Raw genomic sequence first — 21,431 nt, 5'->3', positions numbered from 1 at the left:
TATAGACAGCTGCTAGGTTTCTTTAACTTCAACTCCCACAATCCCTTATCATTGGCCATGATGGCAGGTTATGGGAATTGTAATCTAAAATACCTGCACTATAACGGCACAGCAAAGGGAACTGCCACATATAAGTGGAAGCATGCAAACATCTTATGAGTTCTTATGTATGCCTTTGATGTCCCTGTTTCTAAATCTCAAAGAATGGCCTGAAGACTAGACTTCTTGGGGAATCTTGGCATCCTGTGAGGTATCATGAGAGGTCTGAGATGTTGTGGCAACGTGGAACAGGACCTAGCGGACTGACATGTCCTGATCCATCATGAGAAAGGAGAACGGGCTATAAAGGCTAGCGCATATCATGTCTAATGCACTCTCCCTGATTCGGCTATAAAAGTAATCCCCAATCTCTCAGCGATAGAGTTTAAACCTCTTTGTCAATGTAAGCTACTTCCTGAACAGTATAAAGTGGCTTTGGTGCAAAATGAGAAAATGACCCTTTTCTTTGAAATTCTCTTTCAAGCTTCACTTTAGAAGGCACTTATATACATGCACAAAGTGAATAGTCTTCTTGACTTCCCACTGTGCTCCTTATATAGTGAAATCAAACTGCATGCCTTGCTGACTGAGTCTCCTTTCTCTTTTTATATTTTGAACTGTTCTGTTTAGGATGACCTTGCTTTTATGTTTTAATTTATAGCAGTTTTGACTTTAAGGAACATCCCAAAGTATCTGGTGTGTTACCCAGTCATCAAATACAGATAGAAACAGTTATGCTATTTTACACAGGCAGTCCAGCAGTCTTAAAAGGCAGGGTCAGGAAGATCTGTGGCAAGTACTACCATGTTTCCACTGACTATATTAATTACTGAATTCCAGTTTAAAGTTGAAGACATTTAGCCTAATACAAAAATTCACGTGGACTCCTAACACATGAACAGAATTTCTGCACTGAGCTGCCATTGGCAGGGCGGGAAGGAGAAAGACAGGATGCCAACGTGTTTTGTATGAGTGCAAGATCATATTCAAGACAGTGACTAGGAGGTTCATATAAACAGGAATATATGCATATTTTGTTTACATCTACAAATCCTGTGAACATATATTGTTCAGAAACCTGAACACAAACAGTAGCAGCAGTTTCCCTTGAATATTGGTAGCAAATGTCTTAATCTGTGATTGGGTTTGAATCACTCATATATGTTATCCCCTAGATAAGAATGCCTTTGCTGTTTACTTTCTCCTCAGCTTTCTCCTGGTCCATTTAAAACACCTCACACCAATCAGCAGAACTTTTTTCTTCCATATTATCACAGATTTATGTAACTGTCAATTGCCATACCTTAACTGTAATTTCTTAGCTGGTCTTTTCCACCTGGCAAAAATTCCCAGCCAGTCAGAATCATATTTACTTGCTACAAGCCCCATCTAACAACATGAGGGAACTGGGTCTCTTCAGCCTGGAGAAGAGGAGACTCAGAGGGGATATGTTGGCAACATACAGGTATGTGAGGGGATGTCACATGGAGATGGGTAGAGACCTGTTCTCCCCTGCAGAGGAAGGCAGGACGCGCTCCAACGGAGCAAAGCTCAGGGAGCCAAGGTTCCATTTGGATGCCAGGAAGCGCTTCCTGACAGTCAGGACCCCGAGGGTGTGGAATGGGCTTCCACGAGAGGTCGTTGAGGCCCCATCGGTGCGGGTGTTCAGGGATAGGCTGGACGTGCACATGGTGGGCATGTCGTGAGCGGAGCCGGCTGATGCCGGAGGTCAGACTAGATGGCCCGGGAGACCCCTTCTGACTCGCTCTGTTTCTATGTTTCTATGTTCAAGATGACACTCTCTCCCCCCCACTTTATAATGTCATTCAGCAACTACTACACAGACTTCTAACAATAAGAATTCAATGCCTTAAACCTACTCAGATATTTTATTGCTTCAGAGAGGCCACACAAAGTAAACAAAACATAGCAGTAACTATTTTATACAGGGCATTTCTTCACAGTGCATTTTGAAAAGTATGTACCAAAATATACATATTTCTTTATTTCTAAATGGGAATGAGCTAGAATGAGTTTCAAAGTAGTTTTCAGAGAATTATGCTGAGTTTGGCCACCACTGGTTCTGTCTTTCTAGATATGAAGCAACAGAGAAAACACACAAAAACATGGCAGTTTAACTGAGAAAAGCACACTTAAAACGGGAAAACTGAGAATATTGGCATATCTTGCAGGCTGGATATGTCCCATGACCCAAAGACTTCCCATATCCCTCAACCCACCCTGCTGCATGTGAGTGTTCAGGCGCAGCTCAGAGCATGTAGTTATGTCTGCGCAGAGCTGGTCCTTCTGGCTTTCCAGTAACTAAAATGAATAGACAGGGCAAAACTCAGTATTCTAATAGGAAGCAGGAATATCATCAAGGTGGTAGCACCACAGGGAATGCAGGGAAATGGCATGGGACCTTTTCGGGATTCTGCTACAAGTTTTGCTGTATGTGCGATGAATAAAGAATAAGGATGTGGATTCAGCAGCACCATGTTGAGATCTTAATGACATTAGCTCAGGTGTAGTTCACCTACAATTTGAAATGAAATTTCAAGATCTGGCTAATATTTGGATATATCCGTGTGGAGTTAAGGGTTAACATTTGACCACAATATTTAACATGTAATTTACAATATGTAACATGTAAATTCACATAAGATAACAATAAAAACTAAAATCAAAATTCAAATGAATATCAATGCAATCGTTTTGGGTGATTAAATGAGTTAAACCAATATAAAAATTAATGTATAAGAATTTCATCTGAACTTTTATGTTGATTCAAGACTGTCAAATCCTGACTAGTAATGCAAATGTTGCCAAATTCTGACTGCTAAATTTCAGATACTTTTAAGTATTGACTGCAACTCCTGCCAACGGTCTGTCACTACATAGCTACACATCAGGTAATGGACATTATCACATTTTCAATACCTATGCACATTCTTTTGGTGGCAAATGTGATATTCAGTACCGTATGTTCACCAAATTCACATGTCTGAAGAATACCTAGAGGTAATAGTATCCAAGAAACCACCAGCAGGAAACATTTTCAAATAGAATTTGGTGAACAAATTTGTTTGAACAGTAATTGAAAACCAGCAAGCATTTTTGAAAAATACTATAGAACTAATGTGAATGTACACCCCATACTTTTTGACTTCATTTTTATCCCATTTTTATTCCCTTGGATAGCCAGTTTCTCTACATTTCACAAGCCTCTTTCCTCATTCTTTTCCAATAATTGAAATAAACAGTGGTGTAGCAATTTTTACATCACCTACCCCTTCTTGCTTAGCTGTAACCAGCCGCACTTTCTCAAATCCTGGATAAAAGCAGCAAGACAGTTGCTGCATTTTATCTCACAGCATCATATAGATACACAGATAGCAATAATTTACACACAGCATGCGAGCAAGTAAAACCTGCCAGCATAGCACTGTTCTGCCTGGGGGTCTCCAGGTTACAATGATATATAGCGGAACCCCATTAGGTACATTAGCACTCTGTTGACAGATGCGCCACTGACTAATGGAGAAGCTCTTGCTTCTGCTAAGCTGAACTTGTTTTCCAAATATCTCACTTTAGGCTAGGGAAGTCCTAGAGATTGTTATAGTTGACACTCTCTTCTCTCTCTCTCTCTCTCTCTCTCTCTCACACACACACACACACACACAGAGAGAGAGAGAGAGAGAGAGAGAGCGAGAGAGAGAGAGAGAGAGAGAGAGAGAGAGAGATGTTACAAAATGTACATGTTGCCCCATCATATACTAAGGCAAAGGCTTGGTGAATTATTAAAATATTGTTTATATACATCGTACTCTTGGAAACCATCCCAAATATCATCCGAGTTGCACACTCAAGCACAGATACAATATTATGAAACAATCCCTAAAGGCTGCAGTATCATTCTCAAGCATGCTGCTAATTCACATTTTGATACTGCAGGTTTTCCCCAGGTTTTCAAAATTTAATCAAATTTTAATCCTGCTGAATTAAATGTAATCCAGTATCTAATGCTGCCTCTTCCCAGTGCAGTGTGCCTTGTGTGGTGAGAGGACAGTCCAGCTGGAAAGCAGTTGAAACCACTGCTTTTGGAGCATGAGGAAGGGGGCAGCAGTGTTTTATAATCCTACTTAGAGTAGACCTGTTAGCATAATTAGAATTTCAGTTAGACTAACATTGATCACAACCCATGAATACAATGATGTGATTGCTATGACACCTCAAGGAGCTATGAAGTGTTCTCTGTGTCTCTTTCCTGTTATAGGCCTGAAAATGTGATGAACCCAAGCAAAACACACCCTATCAGTCAAGATTCCACCAGGAGCTGTGTAAACTTTCTGTTGTCAATGCCTAATCTGGGAGATAAAACATGTGGGATGTGATTTGGTTCCTTGAAGATTTAAGGGAAGAGCAGGCCAGTGGGGTCAACACTCTGGCAGGTCAAATATATGGCTGGTGGATTGCTTTGGGTTTGGAGGGTCACAAGCTATAAAGGCTCAGCAGAGAGGGTCACTATTTAACAACCCAACTTACCTCACTGGCATCTTGATTGTGGGTTTGGGGTCTGAGAAGGAGATGGAAGGCTTGAGGCAACTCAGGTGAAATAAATCAAAGCAAATAGAATAGGCTGAATCAGATAGGTTACTTAAATCAGGTTCAGTTGGTCACACTATGTGAGGTCCAACGAGGTTAAAGTTTGGTCCAGTAATTCAGAATGGCCCAAGGAAAGTTTATTAATTCAGAATGGCTCAAGGAAAGCCAGTTTGCTTTTGACTTAGGTTTGGACGACTCAGCAACATTGTTTAGAGCCACAGATAGCTCGGTGTGACCTGTGACCCACCTGAATCTGGCTTTTTCTTAGAGTAATGCCAGGGCTCACAAGCCAGAATCAGAACAACCTGGTTGTTGGTGAGAAAAGACAAAAAAAGATGTAAATGTATCTACAGAGACCAACTTAGTGGAGGAATCACTCCAGGCTCTGTGATTAATTGCAAGATGATCAGGAAAAAAATCTGGAAGAAAAATAAAATGTTTGACTATTTATGAATAACAGAAAATGACAACACTGAAGGAATGAGAGGAAAAGTTTAAAATACTTCTGGTACCACTGACTTCATCGCAGTTTTCTTTAAACAGTTCAATGAACTTCTCTCTCCCAAGCTGAAACTATCATTTGACAAGCTACATTCTACAAGCCGAGTCCATGAATCATTCTCTGAGCCAGTGATCAGTGACTGAATAGCTAATACAAATTCCTGGCCCAGCAGTAATTATTGACCCATCTTGTTTATTAACTTTTCCCAAATATTCTAGCCAACAGAATGGAATGAGTTTTGCCCAGGACTATTTCTGAAATGATTCACTGACAGAAACATGTACCCGTTATCTCAGGTATTATTTCCTGCATTTTCTGAAACAGACATCTACATATTCCTGAAAGTTCATAATGGCATGTTAAAAGTGCTTTCCCCTACTTACTTTTTACCTGGCAGGATAAAACTACCAACCCCCTTTCCCCCTAAGCAAAAGGTCCAGTGAAAGATTGCCATCTTTCTTCTGGGTTCTGCTAGGAAGTGAATGGAACGAACGTTACTCCAAGGACATTTGGGGGATATTCAGGTGGCTTTGATTCCACTAGTTTTTTGAGGCCTCTACTTGTGGACTCTGTTAGATATGGGTTTTGAGCAGGCAATAAAGCTGAGACAAACTGATCTTACCAGTGCCTCAAAATTCTACCTCAGGGAGAACTACAGATACATCATAACAGCTATAGCTTACCTCGCTTAATTGGAAGAGTACAAGAAGAGAAGAGCAAACCTTAATGGACTCCCACCTTAATGGACTCCCCTCAGCAGTTTTGGAGGGACGATACAAAAAGATCCCCTGGTCAAAGCACCTTTGCCCCTGTGGTAAGGAACGGACAGAAACTACAGAGCATCTCCTGCTGAGGTGCACATTCTACAGAAATATTCGCACTGCGCTCATTTCCCCACTGATGAATCGCTTCCCGGGCATATGGAACAACAATATATCTATCTACTGCTGTCTGACACTAATCCAACAATAACATATAGTGTCACCAAATTCTTTGCAGCCACAATGGGTGTCTGAAGACAGACCCTGGAGGACTGTGGCTCTACCTAGTTGAACAAGGACAAAGTCTGGAATTGTCACCAATTTAAGATGACTGATATTGTGTTGAACCATTTGTTAATCCGAGTGGGGTTTTAATATAGATAATGTTTTATGTATTTACATTTTAAATAAAGTATTTATTGAACGGAGCTGGTCTTTGAAATAAAGTTTATCAATCTCAGTTGATTCCACTATGCACCCAGTAATGGGCACAAAATTTACACAAAAGTTATTGCATGTATTTACACAAATTCACACAAATATTTGCACAAATTGACAAAGTATAAGTGAATCTCCCCCAAATAGGAGATTTCACACTTTAGTATATGTACATTTTGTGGGATTTGTACATTTGTGTCAATATATTTTTATTTTGCATATGTTTGCAATACTAAAATTGTGCAAAGATATAAACCATTACTACTACTACTACTGCTTTGCATAAGTGTCACACTAACTGGGGAAGGTAGTCTACAGTGGAATCCATGGGGTGGACTTGAAAAATTTGGACTTCTCTGAGTGAATTGTGAATTTCTGTGCCCCTGAGTTATGCTGGTGAGGCAAAAGATACTTAGAAAATGGAAGTGACTTATCCTCACTCTGTTACAGAATATTTCTACAGCTCATTGCTTCAGTGCAGCGTTAGGGTTAGGGCTATTTGAATAGATGGCAGGGGACAGTCCTCTCTTTGCAGGTATCTTCTATTTGATAGGATCTTCAATCCAAACCTAGTTTAAAGAGCAAGAACCATAGAAAGGAGAGCATTGGGTGGGTTGCACACCAACAAATAGCATTTGGAGGGTTAGTGTGAACAGGCACAGTCAACTAGCAATAGTCTTCCCTTCTTATATTTCTGTTTAAATTGTAGCAATTATTTCTAAACTGGCGTCCATACATATTACATTATATGCAAATTTTATGCAATTTTGCATCATTTCTGTCCTTGTTTTCAGTGTTGCATATCCTCTATTTTATCAATGTGTAAGTGTTAACCATAGAGAAGTTTAAAAGAGCAAGAGTGGATAGAAGAAGGGGATGAATGAGTAGGGTGATTGGTTGTTGACTGAGAGTGTGTGGGCGGAGCTTGGAAGTGTGCAAAGGCAGAGAAATAATACTATCAATCTGTCAGCAGTTAACAGCCAGCAGTCTGCAGCAGTCTACACACAAACACACACACACACAGGGAGAGGGAGAGGGAGGGAGGGAGAAAGTTATATGAATCATCCTAAACATGCAACTTGTTTCTTGCTTCTATCTTTCTCTCACTCTCCTTCTCTTAAAATAAAAATAATGTTATAGGAATAGTCATACTAAATGAAAGACAGCTGAAGTAGGCCACAGCTCACCAGCTGAAAAGAAAATGCATTGAATTAGCTGAGACTCATAGAAAATCAGAATTATTGACAATTCCCAAATAAGAATGAAGTTGTTTTTTGCCCTGTTTCTTCACCTCATTTTGCAATGTCCATAAATGATAGCAAAAATGGACACAAATGACATTGCCTTGTATTTCAGTAAGCAGACCCTTTTCCAAGCACACAGCATCTGTGTTTCCAGATATTCTGACTGTCAGCTTCCCCTTTGTTGTAAAAGTAAAATGACAACAACCCAAAAGAGCCATGCATTGGGCACCTTGGGAAAAATTAAGTACTGCAATAGCCTCCTAAAATTTCTGTGCCATCCCAGTAGAACTTGGCCTTGAAGTCTGCACAAATATCTTCCAAAATTCATACAAACGTTTTGTGCAGCCCCACTCCCATATCCTTTTCTAGCAGCTCTGTTCAATTCTGTCTCCAAGCTTATTTTTGTTCCTGGCCCAGACATTCATCCAGAATCCTGTGCCAATTTAGCATGCTTGTTCTTGTTTTTCCTATAGCTCACTTTTATACTTAAACTGGATCCAGTCTTGCAGTAAATCGACTTGACTGGCAGAAATGGTGAAAGTGACTGGGTATAGGGCTCTTCCATGAGCAGAGAACGTCATCTCACAGAAGGTCCATTCATCTGGTGGATCCATCTACTCATTCTCTCTCTTGTGCACTGCCTGAGCTGTTCTGGCTACATAAGTGCCGGCACTCTTTTCAGCAGATGAGGAAAAAAAAGATTATAGGATGATTACATTTTCCATTATTGTTTTCTGAATTTGATATCTTCAGCTTAAGATGTTTTCTACTGAAATCCAGATTGCTTTTCAGTGTCAGCATACCATGCTATGTTTCCATGATTTGATTTATACTCAGCATCTTGGAGAGAGATAATTACACATGCAAAGGGAAATAAAGTAACCATCTCTGTTCTGCTTTTGAAACAGATAGCAAGACTACAGGATTACATTACATTTCTCTGATTCCTCCTTCATTTCTTCCCTTTTTCCAGAGTTAGCAGAGTTTCATTCACTGTATGTTAATTAAAACACCACATCTGTGATTATTGACAGCTAATTTCAGATGAGAAAATTAACCATTGGAAAATGATAAGCAACATTTTAATAATATGCTCCCATAAAGTAAAATAAAAGTTTGCACTAGCATTTTTCTTTTGTTTCTAGTTGACATTATACTATGAGAGAATTGGAAGAGCCAAAATGGGATCCATTGTTTTCTAAATCATTTATGTGGTTGGAAGAATGTGAATCCGGAAGGGCAAACATATTGCACAGGCCTAACCATAATGGCAGCATGACAGCCTTGTTTAGATGAAGCAAAGAACATCAGAAGCATCCTTGTTTGGATGAAGCATTAGACCATCAGACAGAGAGAACAGCAGGGGGTGGGTCCCTTCTGAGTCACATAATAGCTTCAGGACAGATAAATGATTTCACTTGGAACATGGCACATGTCAACAGCTCCTGTCCACATCTCAGCATCATAACTGGGTATGGATCTAGGCAGTCCTGGGCCCTGGTTAGATCCCCAGCCCACCACACTCCACCTGCACACCCTTAGGCTGCCTAGCCCTGAGGCTACCTGAACTGAAAGGCACAGCACTAGCTGTACCACTGGGTCCTGTTGCTTCTTGGAGTTTTCTTTGAAGGACACATGCCTTCAATGCATAGATCCTACAAATGGTGCACTATTCAAACCTTGTCCCCCCATATCTTAAGGCAGGGACCTGAAGGGTTGGAAATAGGCAAATATACTAGTGTTTTCATACTCACTGGGCTGACACTGCAGCAGTTCCATGCTCATTAACCAATGGGCAATCTGTGTGCCCAATTTTTTAGGATGAGTGATGGAGAAGAGAACAGACCATACAGAGAAGAGAGCTGGGTCAGAGGCATGTCATAATCCAGTTATTGATTCCATATTGGGTCCTACCAATCTTGAACTAAATTCAACCTATCTCCCAGAATATAATTGTTATTTCTAGTATTTTAATATTATGTTGTGAGCCGCCCCGAGGCTTCGGCGAATGGGGCAGCATAGAAATGTTTTACTAAATAAATAAATAAATAAATAAATAAATAAATAAATAAATATAATCCATCTCCCTTGAGATGGATTACACATCTTTCTGTACTTTAAATGCAGTTGAAACTAATCAGCTCCATCTACTTTTTAATCAATCCAAAAGATATTTTTGTCCATTAATGAATTCTTTGGATTCAGTATAGAAAGCATGGAAAACGTGGTGAAGTCACAGCTTGAGCCTTCTTTGAATTAAAATAAGTTGAGTACCAAAGCTGAAACTGATAGGTAAACAGAAGATCCTGCTAAGATTAACGGGCAGGATCCAAGCATAGTTAAATACATTGAAGCTCTAGGTATTCAACATGGAGAGAATGATTTAAAATAGCTCCTGGTGGCAACTAATGTTCCCCATGGCAGATATCTCTCTGCAATAAATTGAGTGCAACTGTCCACACTGGCCTGGAGACTAGGCATTAGATCCAGATTTATGTTGGATCAGCTGCACCATTACAAGTGTGCTTTACTAACCTCCCATGTACATCTCTTCAGTCTTCTGAGAATGCTGCCCAGGCAGTGGCTTCATATGTCATGCTGAGCCCCCACAGGCATAAGCCACGGTGTGTTGGCTGTTGGTGATGGGCAGATGATCCAGCTCCACAAGGACTGTTGCAGCTTATTTTTAACCCACGCCGCCCCCCACCCACCCACCCACCCATATCAAGTATCCCAAAGGCTTTTGTCTCCCAGGAAAAATTCCATCTTGCAGTCTTCTCCCTTGCTTTTTAACTATTAGCCTGCCAAGGTTTTCACCTTAGCTGGCACCAGATAAACAGTCTCCCATTCCATCTCCCCACACCTTGGCAGACTGATACCTGCCGATACTTGTTTTGCAAACAAAAATTGTGAACCTTCCCTTGGATGGTTTCTGTCTTTATCCATGAATAGCCCAACGCTTTCCTTGCCTGCTTGAGAAGCAGGTTCCATTCGTCATTTCTGTCTTGCAGATCCCCCATGCTTTAAAACCCATAGAAGAGCTCCCATGCCAGCCACTCCTGTATTCTAGGCCCCTCTTTACTTGTTCAGCCCCACTCCCTGCTACCTGACAGATAATCTGCTTTCACTCATCTTCTCATCTTTGCTCTCACTTCTGCTGTCGGTCAGTTGGAGAAGCAACTTTTTCTGCTCCCGCACAGCTTGATCTCAGGCAGCCTGAGACGTGGTCTATGTACTAGTTCTATCTTCACCAGGAGCCTCAACAGGTCCCTGAGAGCATGAGAAGTGTTTCTGCCAGGGCCTTGTCCTCCTTTTATGCCGCTCCACTACTCTGTCAGCCTGGTTTCACAACATGCACCACCCTTCATCTCCATCATAATGCTGTTCTCTAGTTTTTATATCTATTGTTTCTTACGCAGAGACATTGCTGTGCCATCTGCATTGTGAAGCGATGATTAGTGCCATGGCATGAAGGCAATTATTGGCTCTGAGAGGGCACTCCAGGCTACTGACTTAAATTAGCTTGGTAAGACACTGTGGGGAGTCTAAACTTTACTGGCTAAAGGCCTTGCTTATATGGGGAGAAGTACTGATCCAGTGGGTGGTATATAAGTGGGATATGCTATGAAGCATGAAAACTGGATGCCAGTATATGTGAAAAGTGGTATACTAGCAGACTAACAAGGTGAAGCCTTACATGGAAAACACTGTCAGTTAGTTGACAGGGAGAAGGGGAAAGCTTAAGTAGTTCGGGCTTCTCAGAGGTAGGAAAAGTTGTGGATGTTGTGGGAAAAGGATGCATACATAGGGTATGACTAGCATAAAATGAATGCGGTATGTTAGGATGGGGAGGCTTGCCTGCTGTATCCTTGTTATTATAGCACTGCTGGAAAAACTCAGGCATCATTTCAAGCTTCCATAGCCAGCATGTTTGTCCATACAGGTACAAGTATGTAGCATTGGTCACCAGTGAACAACACTTCTCTCTGTGGGAAGTTGCTCTGCTTTGGCTGATGTGATCAGGGTGTTCTTTATCCAGAGAAGCAGAGTGTAAAGCTACTGCACACCACAAAACAGTCTTTGGCTCATCCTGTTGGAGGGTTCCTCCACAGCCCTGTTGCCCCCCCCCACCCTTCCTCCCCATCAGTAGAGGTGCAGCAGAGCCACTAAAGACCCTGATCTAGGCATTCTGCAACAGCACTGGGAGAGGTCAGGTCATGCAAGTCATTGTGGTGATTGGTAGGAGCTTTCAGCAGAATTTTCTTCATGACAGCAAGAACATAAGTTTGTTCAGCCAGCGCTCTTCAGACATAAGTTCATTCGAACACTCTCCAGAGCACATGGGAGGACTACTAGAAGTCATGGACCACGATGCATTAGCTGCCAAGATAAAAGGATTTGAAGAAGAAGAAGAGCAGGCAGCAGCAGAATTGTGGAAAGGATTCGGTTTGGGGTGGGTGGAAATGTCTTAACAGAGCAGAATGGTTCCGGAGAGTGTAAATTAAGCAACTGGGAAGGTGGGAGAAGACTGATCTGCAAAAGCATTATCTGGAGGGCACCTGTCATTGTTGCAGCACCACAACCACACTCTTGAACATGAATAGCTGACTGACAGTAGAGAGCAGGACTTGCTTCAAGAATCAAATTCTCCATTTGCTTGCAGGGCTATAGGTAATGCTTCCAAATAGGAAAAAGATGTATGTGGTAATAAATTAGATGAAGTGGTGGGACAACAATGATAAAGGGGAGAAATAAAGACAGAAGAAACAGAAAGAAATAGTCTTGAGCAGGTGCTGATCTATTTTCAATCCCACCCCATTAAATAATATCCTTTTGCTAATACCCATGTGGGAATGCACCGTTGTGCCTATGGCAACCAATTCTACATTGCAGACACACAGTTCTATGTTGTAAAATCTGTGTCTCTTTGCATTGCAGGTATGTGTGGTTCCAGAAATGGTACCGAAGCATCCTTCCCACCCCCTTTCCTCTAATGAAGTGCCTATTCTGACTACACATCATTGTTGCAAATTGAAGGCTGAGAGTGTCCTTGAAAGCACTCTGGGACAAGCTTCTGATAATGAATTTTTATTTTGCTCAAGAAGGATGGGTAGGAACAAGGCAGCAAAGCATATAGCAAGAAGGAAGAAGGGATAAAGGACGAGTTAGCATGAAAGAGCAAATTAAATGACTGAGCATCTCCTTCTTTTCCTTGGTGCATTTCCTCTTCCATGCATGCCTGCATGGAAACAAATGGTTGGTGCCAACTCCACTGAAAATACATTTGAAGTGTTTTTTCTGCTCCCACCTGCTCAAGCAATGGTGCGAGAGGCCATTTGGTTGGCTCAGGGCCACAGTTTGGTGTGACCAAAGGATTTGCTGTGGGCTGTGCAAAGACGATGAGTTGATGAGCTGCATATTGAGAGGAAGATGAACCAGAGTTGAGGCAGTTGATGTACCATAGAATGGTCCTGTTGCAGAGAAGGTGTAGGAGGGAGAGAAACTGCTGCAGTGCACTGCAGGAGCATGACTGATACGGATTTTGTGCTTGCTGGCCTTGCCCAGATGTTTACAAAGTTACTACAATATTCTCATAGAATATAGCTTCCTTTTAGTGCCGGTTTCTTCCCTCTTTGCCCACTCAAACATGAGGACCAAATTACTGCCTATATCTAGTTAGAAAGTGAGGGGCACCTTTCCCAGTAGCCTTTCAGAAACCTTAATGTAGGTCTGTTGAGGCTGGACTGAAGGAAGACAAAATTCAGCTTGACAGAACTGCAAGCGCATTCAAGGTCGCTGCACAGCTCACACCCAGCTGGCTCACAAGAGCAAGGAGAGTGTTGGTGACAAATAAAGCAGCAAAAGTGTGTTGGAGACAGAGAGGAGAATGCCAAGGGAGGCAGGAGGCTAAAGCAGTGCCGTATCTCACCAGGCAGCGTGCAGGAAGTGGGATAACTTGCTAGGAGTGCCAACCACATTTTTGCCTAATGTCTCAGTGTCTGTTCCAGCCACCCATTATGGAATTGCCCCGTCAGGTTCAGATGACAGAGCAAGCCACCATATGGATGAAGTACCCTAAAACAAGGCATGAATTCTTAGGGTGATTTGTTAAAGAAAAACAAGCCACCTTGCTGCAACTGTGCCGGGGTCAGACAACCCAACAATGTACCATGGCAGATTACCCATGGTGGGTTGTCCTGTCATCTGAACCAGGTCATGAGAATCACGAGACTCTGCTCAAACGGACAGTCTGTGGGGAGAAGGATATCCAAGGTCTGAGCAGAAAGACCATCTATGAGCAAAGCCTCTGCTGCAACTGTAGATCCTGGATCCAACTCCACAGATTCTTTTTTTCCTTCCAATAGGAAGCCCATAGCCAGGTGACCAAAACAGACAGCAAATCGACAATGTTTGTGGGCAGGGTGCTGCAAATACACACGCACACACAGAGACATATACATACAATGATTAGATACACAAAGGAGTACTTAGCTAAGTCAGTCACTGTATCATGCACACCAATTATTTAAGTACAAATCACTCAGAGAGATTGTGCACAACATGATTGTGATTAAATCATATAATTAAAAAGAATCCTATGCATGTTATGTGCAACGGTTATTCAGATCTATACATTCCCTTCACATTTCTAATGTTGTCTACCGATCTGCAGAAAAAGTTGCTAAATACGGTTCATTCCAGCGTAGGCAGAGGCATCAAAGGAAAGAATTGAAAGAAGGGCTCAATGAAGTGGCTACATTATTATCAGCCCTTTAAAAATCCAACATCTGGGAGAGGGGAAGCTTTCAATGGCTATCCTTTTCTTTAAATGCATAGAACCTACCCATCAAGGTTAGCCCTTTGCTTAGCAGAATAAGATAAAATATCTAATTACCTATTGAACCTGTATAATAGAAATCACATTAAGATGAATGGTATTCCTTTTCCATTAATCACAAACATTTTCTGCCCCATCAAATAGATCACTTTGGTCATGCCACATGTTCCATTAGTGTCATAACAAGATGCCAAACATGAGCTTCTTTACTGAGATATATTACCTAGGGATATACAGATTTTGTTTAATCCATTCTGTCTGTGCTTTACAGATTGGGAGACATCATTTGTTCCACCATCAAGTCATGGCTGGAATCAGATTTTTTCCCCTTCAGTATGCAAAAAGATCCACCAAAATTTCCATCAATTTCACTTGCATGTAACATTTAGTGTATTTTTCATAGCTTAGTATACAATAAAGAAGCACGGTATACAATAAGCAGTTGTACTTCACAAAGTATTTAGGAGTTCTTAATCAGGGGTTCATTTTTCAGTTTCAGCTTACTTTACCTCTAATAAACATATTGCACACAACTGATCAAAGTACGGGTATACAATCAAAGTAATAAGAATATTATTTAAGACAAATTGATTAAAAAAGCAAAAGCCACTCAAAGCGGATCATGTTGTCTGCTGAAAAATGGCTGATTTTCTTAGGAAGATTCAAGTAATGAAAGAAGCTATTATTTATATCACGGCATCATTTATGTGAGCTTTGAGGCACTAAACAGGCATTCACGAGAGGGAGAGAGACGTGCAAGCAGCTGGGCTTGGTAACGCAGGAAGCCACCTCGTCCCAAGCCATCCCATTGGTCCATTGAGTCCAGTGCTCTTGACTGAGAGTTCCCAGTTTACCTTGAGATGCTGACGTGTGTGTCTTCAATGGATGTTTTCAACTGCAACAATTATTTAGCATAACTTACTTTTTCATTTACTTTATTTACTTAGAGAAACAGAGCAGCTTCTTTGACTTGTAAGAAGGGTATGAACTATTTACTTGAATTGCTGGCACAATCATACAGGCCTAGCGCTGGCCTAGCTCCTTCGGAGGTGATGCATGCTTCTTGCTCTTGCCCCAAAGTGAAAGCATTTCTCACACTGAGGCCTTCTGGGACCGACTCTTAAAGAGGTAACATGCAGCATTTACCTGTAAATCAACCCACCTAGTGTCTTCATGCCAGGCATTATCCTTGTATTTATAGATGCAAGCCAGCAGTATCCCTTGATTTACTAATGGTGTTGGCAGGCATCTGTATGTTCAACCAATAATAAGAAAAAGCTAATTTCATTAGCTTTATTTATTATGCAAATAGCCAGTGTTATATTTTTCTGTTTATGCTGCGTTTTGCTGTGTATGTCAACACGGAAAAAGTAAAGTGGGCTGCAGGGACACAGCTGCCATTTGCAAGCTCAGAATTCAGATGCTTATGGATGTTCACCATATCAGGCTGCAAAAAAATCCTGAATCTGCCTGGGCTACAGAGAGCTGGCTGTCATTTGCAGCTGGCGATCAAGGAGGCCTTGAAGTCACACTGTTATATCCAGCTGCAGATAGCCAAGGCCAGATATGCTGTTCTGGGCAACTGTTATTTAAAGGCTGTTGCACAGTCTGAACATGCAGCCCTCCAGGTTGGACAAAGCTTCACGGTGGCCCCATGCTCTGAATCTCTGTCTGACATCACTTAGGTCCCAGACTTAGGTCTGAGTCCAGACTTCCATGGAGAGTGCATGTATGTAGCCCCTGACAGAGATGGTGAATGCTGCACAGGGAAGTAGGATATTATTTTCTTCTAAAACCTAGAGAACAGAGCAGCACTACCAGCTGCTTTCAGAAAAGAATGTACAAGGACTTGTTTGTGCTCCTTGCAAACGTACATCACTAGATTCCTGCAGCTAGAACATTATAGGGCATACTTAGAGTTTTAAAGAAGGGTATCTGGAATAAAGAACCAGTCTCTGTAGTGACCTGGTTAACCTATTTTGATCTAAGTTCCCTCTTTCTTCGAAGATTGGAGTATTATATAAGCCCTTTAAAGCTAAGATAAAACCTTGACATTTTTAGTTAGATTCAGCCTTGTAAAACCACTGTGAAAATTTATCAATACAGGCATAAAATCAATTTTCTTACCCATTCCCATGGTGATGTATGGTCTTGTAGAAAAAAATCAGTAATTACATTTTTACTTGCCTTCCACAAAATATTCCTTGCCCAGAGCAAAGGGAAATTTTTGTAAATGTAACTAAAATTAAGATTAATTGCATAGGTTAAAGTTTGGAAAAATGACAAAGAAGCAATAAATTGAAACTGATTTTTTTCACTTTTAGAACTGCTCATTAATTTCTATTCTTTTAAAACATGGAATTTATGCACTGTTGCCCTTCCTTCCTTCCTTCCTTCCTTCCTTCCTTCCTTCCTTCCTTCCTTCCTTCTTGTTTTTCTTGTTTTTCTTCAGTGGAATGCATGGCAAAAAATGTCTATGGCATTTTTAAATGCATTTTGAAGAAAAAAGAAAACCCGGGCCTACTGGCTAGCATGAGCCCTGTGCCAAGGTGGCATTCCTCCATCCCTAATCCTCCACACATGACTTGAATGGACCTGCAATGTGCTTCAGTGGTCATTCACCATGCTGCTGGTTTGGAAAGACAGAAGTACTTGTCAGGTACCTGATTTATCCTACTAGTTTTAGCTAAAAAGCAACGCAGTTATGTGATCTGTGGATTTCAGTGCAGCTGAACAGAAATGTCACAAAAGACGTTTTTTTCTCCCTTGCTTAAGAAAAAGCCCATCATTCTGCAGAATGTTCTGGAAATGTATGGTGCCATTTTGGGGGCTGTGTGGCAATTGCTCTTTCTCCACGCCAAAGAAGAGTTTAGAACGGTGGGCGTTCTGCATACCGCAGCTGCATCCTTGTCTTGTTCTGTTCTGTTGCAAAGTTGTGCCCAACCCATCATGACCCCATTTACAACATTCCTCCAGGCTCTTCACCATCCATCAGAGCCTACCTGAATGCACACCCACCATTCTGCAGTAAACATGGAGGATCAGACCTGCTTTGGGAACCTAGTGCTTTAACCATTTACCCTTGATGTGGTCCCAAACTAGATTTTCCCCTTTGTGCCTGCAATTTACATTGCCAAAAATTGATACTTTTAAAAAAGTAACTTGTGTACTGTAAGAAGAGGCTTACCCTGTAGACCCTTCTGTTTATGAGGGAACACAATCAGGTTCTTTATGCAAAAGGCACCACTGGGACACATGCTAATGCATTCAGCATAGCAACACAACATGAGCTTGTGTCATACACAAATGCAATCGCAGGAAAGGTCAGAAGAGCTGGAAAGGGAAAACTGTCCATTAGCTTTGCTTTGTTTTTGTGTTGGCCTGTTTTCTAGTTCAATTAGCTATGCAAAGCAGAGGAAAGGAAAGACGTATGAAGGCAAAGGAGACAATTAGGAAGACTTGAAATGACCCTGCAAATTTATTTTTCAAAGAGAGCTTTTGCAGGTAAGAAAGAATGAGAGAGAGAGAAAAGTGTGGAGATGGGCAGGAGGGCAAGGACGGTGTGAAAGCATGTGAACATGTTGATTTCAAAGCTCTCAAAAGTTTTTTCTCTCCTTCTCTCACAACTCCAGATTACCAGCTAGCTAAAACCCCTCCTTCTGGCGCCATAACAGTGCTACAAGTTTTGCACACACAGATTTACATATCAAAAAGCCATGCTGTAATAGGTCTGAAGAAAGAAACATTGGCAGAAATATAGAAATGAATTAAACAAATAAATAATAAATAAATAGCAAGCAGAGGACATGTCGGGAATAAGCACCATGTGGTAGGTGACTGAATCAGGCATTCCATTAATGATAAAAATGCCAAGGTTGTTAAAAGTGCCACACACTGGGGCAAAAATACTCAGTTCTCCAAAGTGGCTGTGACCTTCTTAGGATGAGATCTTAGGGGTCATAGTGAAAAGCTCATACTAAGCATGCACTGGGAAAGGAACAAAACATAAAAACAAACCCAGCAATACTATGGCAGCGAAAGGGAAAAGAAGATTCAGTTGTCAGGGATGGAACTGAAACATAACAGTAGCTGTCTTCTATACTCGAATCTGATTATCCACTTACATTAACTGGCTCTTGATTCAAGAAGAAGAATCACTCTTTCAAATGGTATCATAACTAAATGAAAGTTCTTTGGTCAAATTTAACTACAGGGTGCTAAGGACAAAGACAGGGAATAACCATCAAAAATATGCCTTGGTTGTAAGCTCTTTAGAGGCATCTGGCTGCAAAAAACAGAGTGCTGGATCGCATAGACCTTTGTTCTAACCCAGCAGGGCAATTGTTATGTTCACATTGGATTGTAACAGTTTGAGTCTACGTGCCCCACCTTTCCTGCTATACTGGCTGTGGCAACCATCCTAGAGTGTGTGTCAAGCTATTAATTCTGTAACTTCTGCTATTGTAAAGCTTTTTTATGTTTTTAAACATTAAAAAAGTTAAATTGTAAGTTGTCTTGGGGTCCTAGAGAGACTGACCAGTGACTTATAAATTTATAAATCACAATAAATAGTAAAACAGTGCAAATTCTCTCCCTTTGGCCACAGTGTTTTCATTTGATGTTTGTAAGAGGCTATGAGTTAACATTTAGGTACGATGTCAGTTAACATCCTAGGATCTCTGAGAGGGTGCTGTGGGGCCATAGGATGCATGTAATCTGCCTTCAGATGCCTCTGTCTAACAGTAGCAGAAAGGTCACCCCCAGTCTGCTCAGAAGGTGGGGAGGGCAAAAAGGAGGCATTCTGAAAGGTGGATTGTTGAGGGCAAATTGCTTGGGTGCAAACCATCCCATTCTCCTGACTTGCATTCAAAAAGGGAGTCAGAGAATGCTACCCCTAAAGCTGGCATATTTATGAGCCATTTCACTGGGACCAAAGGGAGAGGAGATGCCAAGGCAGAGATGGAGACAGAAGTGAGACGAAAACAACAATAACAAACCAAGGAATGACTCTGCCCCGACACTTTCTAACCTGCTGGCATGAAGAGACCGGCAGTGCAAAGGAAGTGGTGACTGGCATAGCATGAATTCTCTTCCCGCTGCTCCCATTGGACGCTTTCTGTTGAAGTAAATAGCATGAAGTTGTAATAATACAAATATTCCAGAGAAATTCCAGCAGTATCTTACACTGCTAAAGAAAGGGCTGGGTTTGAAAGAATAACAAGGTGTGGTGGTAAAATTCCACACTGATAAAGAAAAGTTATCTCTGAACTTCAACACTATCCATGTTTTGTTTGTTTGCTTGCTTGTTTGTTTAAAGCAAAGTGACTGAGAGGAAATACAAATCCTAGGAAGGAGCTGCATGCTTGCTACAATTTTTGCAACTTTCAGTGATTTGCGGTATCTTCATTTGAGGTTTAATTTGGATTACTTCTATTGTTTAACAATAAAGGGCGGTCGCCGCCGTTTGGGGGCCAAGCGGGGGCCGAGCGGGGGGCTGGGCTGGCCAGGGGCTTTTGTTGAAATTGACACGCCTGCCGTTGAACATTAGGGAAGGGGTTTTTTTTTTCTTCTCTTTCTTCTCTTCTTTTCTTTTCTTTAACTGCTTTGATACTTTCTATCCTGTTTAATCTGTTTTTATGGAGTCATCCCTGGCCATGTTGACATTTATGTTTCCTGGGGAGCGCGCGGGCGCTGCCATTGGCATGGTTGTGGGCAATGGACGTAACAGCGGTGGGGGCTTAACGTGTCCGCGTAGAAGAAGGAGAGACTGATGGTTGACACCTGTCCCTCTTTCTGGTTCTTCCCCCAGCCAGAGGGTTTCAGGTAGCCTTGTCAACCGCCCCTCAGGCCTGATGGTGCTGCTGCTCAATGCCAGGTTGGTCAATAATAAATCTTCCCTCATCCATGACTTGATTGTGGAGGAGGGGGCCAACCTGGCTTGCATAACGGAGACTTGGGCGGGAGGGGGGGGATGTTGCCTTCTCTCAACTGTGCCCGCCCAGGTATCTGGTTCAGCACTGTTCACGCCCAGAGGGGAGCGGAGGGGGGGTCGCTTTGGTTTACCGAGCCTCCATCTCTCTCACGGGACTTCCAGTCCCTTCGAGGCCAGGGCTGGAGTGCCTCTACTTGGTGTTGGGCGAACGAGACAGAATAGGGATTCTGTTGGTGTACTGTGCACCCTTCTGCCCAACAGTCTCCCTATCTGAGCTGACGGAGACTGTCTCGGACCTGGTGTTGAGGACCTCCAGGATGTTGGTCCTGGGGGACTTCAATCTCCATGCTGAGTCTGGTCTAAGCGGGGCGTCTCAGGACTTCATGGCCTCCATGACGGCCATGGGGCTGTCTCAACATGTCTCCAGCCCGACCCATGAACGTGGACACACTCTGGACCTGGTTTTCTCGACGGGGCAGGAAGAGGGTGACCTGAGGGTGAGAAATTTATGTTTGACTCCCCTGTCATGGTCAGATCACTTCCTGGTGAGGTTTGTGCTCGAGAGCGACCTCTCCCTCTGTAAGGGTGTGGATCCGATTGTGTGGGTCCGCCCCCCCGGAGCCGGATGGATCCGGATGGATTCCTGAAAGCCCTGGGGGAGTTTCCAGCTGACAAGACTGGTGCTTCTGTTGAGGCTCTGGTCGAACTGTGGAACAGGGAGATGACCAGGGCTGTGGACACGATCGCTCCTAAGCATCCTCTCCCACCGGGCAGAGCCCGCTCTTCCCCTTGGTATACACCTGAATTGCGGGCGATGAAGCAGGTTGGGAGAAGGCTAGAGCGTAGGTGGAGGAAATCACGGGATGAATCTGATCGAACACACTTGAGAGCCCACTATCAGGCCTATGCTGTGGCGGTGAAGGCGGCGAAAAAGAAAATTTTTTCCGCTTCCATTGCCTCCTCACAATGCCGTCCGGCGGAGCTTTTTCGAGTGGTGCAAGGCCTGGTTCGCCTGGGTCCTAAGGAAGATCCGGTTCCACCCTCAAAGGCCCGCTGTGACGACTTTGCCAGG

This window comes from Varanus komodoensis, unplaced genomic scaffold (genome assembly GCF_004798865.1).
Source record: "Varanus komodoensis strain SLA01 unplaced genomic scaffold, ASM479886v1 scaffold65, whole genome shotgun sequence".
NCBI lineage: Eukaryota > Metazoa > Chordata > Lepidosauria > Squamata > Varanidae > Varanus > Varanus komodoensis.
This window is presented reverse-complemented; position numbering follows the sequence as displayed.